The sequence below is a fragment of the Eumetopias jubatus genome, unplaced genomic scaffold, assembly GCF_037043125.1.
Source record: "Eumetopias jubatus isolate StellerSeaLion01/CBP00866 unplaced genomic scaffold, mEumJub1_p1.0 scaffold_13, whole genome shotgun sequence".
NCBI classification, from domain to species: Eukaryota; Metazoa; Chordata; class Mammalia; order Carnivora; family Otariidae; genus Eumetopias; species Eumetopias jubatus.
This window is the reverse complement of record NW_028274819.1, coordinates 50,056,472-50,060,667: the sequence shown is the minus strand read 5'-3', so window position 1 is coordinate 50,060,667 and position 4,196 is coordinate 50,056,472.

Sequence of the window (4,196 nt, the reverse complement as noted above, 5' to 3'; positions counted from 1 at the left end):
AAGGAGGTAGCAATAAAAAGAGAGAAGAGGCATTTTTGATATATATTTAGGTGATAAAATCAACAGATCTTAGTGACTGATTAATTGACTAAACATAAGAATAAGAGTGAGGAAGAGTCTAGAATAACTCCTACATTTCCGCATTTATATGTAGACAGAAGACAGTGCTATTTGGGGAGAGAGAAAATGCAGAAGGCAGTTCAGGTTTGCGTAGAGAGAGAAATAGAAACAGCTCAAGTTTGAGATAGCTATTCGATATCCAAGTGCAAATGTCCAGTAGGCAGGTGAAAATAGGATTTGGACCTCAAGCGGTAAGCCTGGATTTGGCAATCATTGATGTATCACCCAGGATATTCCTTATCAATTTACTTCCTGCCAAGAACATCCTGTAGACCCCCATTGGAATCTCTTTCCATTTTGTCCCCATGTTGCCCTCTTCTGCAACTCGGCGGGTGCTTATATTAGTTTGTTGGGGCTGCCATAATAACAGGAATTTATTTCTCATGGTTCTAGGGGCCAGAGTTCAAAGATCAAGGTGTCACCAAGTTTAGTTTCTTCTGAGGATTCTTTCCTCGGCTTGCAGATGCCTCCTTCTTCCTGTGCCCTTACATGGCGCTTCCTCTGCACACACTGCACCTCTGGAGTCTCTCCGTGTGCCCAAATTTCCCCTTCTTATAAGTTCACCAGTCAGATTCAATTAAGGCCCACTCTAATGGCTTCATTTTAACTTAATCGCCTTTTTAAAGGCCTTATCTCCAAATACAGTCACATGCTGAGGTGCTATGGGTTAGGACTTCAAAATAAGAATTTCGCGGATGGACCCAGTTCAGCCCAGGAGAGGTCTATATTTCTTCTCATCCTTCTTCCACAGTGCTGCCCTAGAGGCAGCCAGCCCTCACCCCTCCAGCAGAGAGCACCAATGTCCAGAGGAGCCTTCCCCTCAAATACCCACGATTTGGTCTTCAACATGTTATGGAGACAGATGAAAGAGGGGCTTCTTCTGCCAGGGTTGTGGGTGAGGAGGTGGTGGAAAGACTTGTAGGTTAAGAGCTCACTGGTTACAAAAGGGAGAAACATTCTAGGCTAAGTGAAGATACCATGATGTCAAGCTTCAGAGGACGTCTGGGGACACTTGGATGTGGCGGTTGTGGAGGTTGAATGCGGGGGATGGCAAGAGCTGAAGCAAGAGGGGTTGGCTGAGGTCACGTTTTAAAGCGCTTTCCTGTTGGCATAAAATCGGCCAGTGCTTTATGTGAAGAGACATAGGGAATTAGAGGCTGCTCTGATCACTCAGGCAGGAAACAATGCAATTACTTGTAAAAGCCTGGAAGGTTGGAGGATGATGTCGAGGCAAAGAGCTGGTGGGGGTAGGGGCCAGAGTGGGGAAAGAATACAAAGGGGGAAAGGAAAGGAGAAGGGGAAAGCAGGAAGCATCTTGGTCAGATCTGAATACTGAATTCTAGCATCCCAGCTGGTATTTCGTCTAGTTAATTCTCTCTCCTCAAGAAGGCAGGGTCCCTGGATGGGCAAGCACTTCTCTGTGAGGTGGAGGATACAGGGGCCAGAGGAGGTTCTAGAAATCGGGGAGTCCGTCCATATAGAGGCACAGCAGCACAAGAACCACCTGTGATGAAGGTGGCAAAGGATTCCAAGAGGAACTGGCAAGCTGGCTGAGATCAGCCTCCGTGGGCTGGCTGGGCTGGGCACTGACAGGTCTGGTTCTGACTGGTCATCGAGGGCAGATCCAGACTAGTGACCTAGATCCAACCACACTGAGGACACAGTGGTGGCTGTCGAGGGCTTAAGTTTCCTCTCTTAGGATACAGGGCAGAAAAGCAGAAGGATCAGACACTTGGAGAGGAGAAAAGCAGGCTGTCACTGTGCTTGGTCACTGTCCTCATAGTGAGCTTATGGCAGTGATCAAGGCCAGAGATTAAATGTAAAGAAGACGAAAGAGCCAAACAAATGATTTTATTCCAACTGCAGGCCAAGGTGCACCAAGCCATTTTTGCTTTCCATTGAGTAAGGCCTGCTCTGAGTGAGGATGGCCACAGTTGGCCACTGTATGTCAGTCAGATCTGGGATTATCTCCAAAGGGAGCTTAACCTTTCTTTATGAAACCTCTGGTCACAGGAACACGAGGGTTTCCACTCTGGGTCTGCCCCATGGCTCATCAATCCTGATGGTCTCAGGGAGCCAGCTGTGGGCTTTGCTGCCTGTGGAATCCTAAGAGTTAAGCTCTCCAACTAAGACCGGCAATGGGCAATTAGCGTGGAGAGGCCAGTGCCTATAAAGCTGGTGACTGAAGAGAGAGTGGTGTGGGCCTGAATCAGGGGCGGGCAAGTAAGGGCCTCCCAGACGGGACTGAAGGGCTCAGGCCAAGCTCACCTCAGAGACATCAGGGCGACAGCCACGCTGGGCACAGCCCGAGGACTTCACCCTACAGCCATGGCCTCCAATGCCTTCTCACCTACTCACCGTAATTCCTTAGACTTCCTTAGTCTTGAATGTGTACTTCATTGTGAAAATAATGTAAGCATGCTACAGAAAACGGAGAAAACGATTTCCCACAATGCCCCCCCCCACAAAAGTTAGTTGTGCTACAATCAGAGTTTTACCTCCGCTGGACCTTATCCATCTGAGTTCACAGTCTCAACATTAGGACTTGAGGCATTCATGAATAAAATCAACCAGAGCTCCTTTAGCTTAAGAGTTGGTTCCAAGGTGCCGGGCGCAAGAAGTTTCTGAAAGAGCATGCTCACTCAGGGAAGGAGGCTGAGTCGGGCAGTATTGTTTCTGAGGATTTGAGAGGAGGGGTCAGCCGAAGTTCACCTCCTTTGGGGAATGGTTCAAAGATGGTTATTTGATATAGGAGGAATTAACCTTTGGGATGAGGAGTCATTGTTTTCGACCTTACCAAGTGTTAGGGGAGGAAGAGTTAGGGGCCAAGGTCATGTGGAAGACGGGTAGAGGGGATCATCTATCTAATGGAGACAGGGACTTGCAAATGCACCCTGGACAATCCTGTCTTTTAGTGTCTCTTGCAGGGACCAAATGCAACCCAGATCTTCTGACTCCTGGCCAGAGTTCTTCCCATGTCTCATAGGTGCCTCAACCTTCCCCACTTTGGTAGATGATTGAGAAAGAACCATGGGTATTCTGGACCCACCCATGGAAGGAGATATTGAGGTCATTAAAGGCCTGGACAGCAAAGGCAAAAAAAAAAAAAAAGGAAGATTTTTACCACTTTGCCCTAGGGACGTGATACATCTTCAGCTGGACCAGGGCCTGCAGGAATTACGTCCTATGAATTGCTGGCCTGTAGCTACAGGAAGAGGATTCTGCTTCTAGAGACTGTGAAAGCTCAAGGACTTCCTTACAAAAGGAGTTCCATGTCCTGATGGCTTGGCTCTGGAAGCATGGCTGTATACATAGCCATTGTTGTGCCCCTTAATACAATTCCTCTGAGCTCCATCCTCCGATTTTTCAGCTGTGAGCCCCGGGACAACCAGGCCTGTGGCTCCTTGTAACCCTCTCCCCAAGGGGCAGTCAGCCCTGTGCACTGGCTGTTCAGAGACAGGGGTGTAGCCAAACTTTCATTTTTTTCCTTGCTGTGCCTTTAAGAGCTGCCGGAATGCAAAGAGTCTGGAGGAGGGGTGGGGTCTCCCAACAGGACTTCTGGGAAAAGGATCTTGGGAATTTTTGCCAAAAACTAAACTGAGATTCCAAGTCGGAGAGGTTGGGGGTGGTTTGTGTTGGGTCAGGCCTGTGATTGGACTGCAGAGTCCACTAGGGAGGAGGAAAGCAGAAGTGGAACACAAAGAGCCAAGGAAAGGGGGGAAGCCCTCCCCACCCCCACCCCAATGCATGCTCACCCAGGCCTGCAAGAGGGTGCAGCCACTAGCCTGGAGAGGATCAGTGTGTGTGAAGGGTGATGGTAACAGATGGACCCAAGGAGCCCTCTACCCCAAGTCGACCTGCAAGGCCTCCAGGGACGGGTTTGCCAACAGCTGGACTTGATCACCGGCTTGCAAAGTGAGATCACGCATCTGGTGGAATAACAAGCAGGCTTGGCTCTCTGGCTGTTTTTAGAGGATTTTCACGGCAGTGGCTGGAAAGCAGGAGACCACCACCTGGACCCTTGGGTTTTCTTAGCACAGCAGAGAAGATTCCACCCTTGGACGGTTTGCAGGACA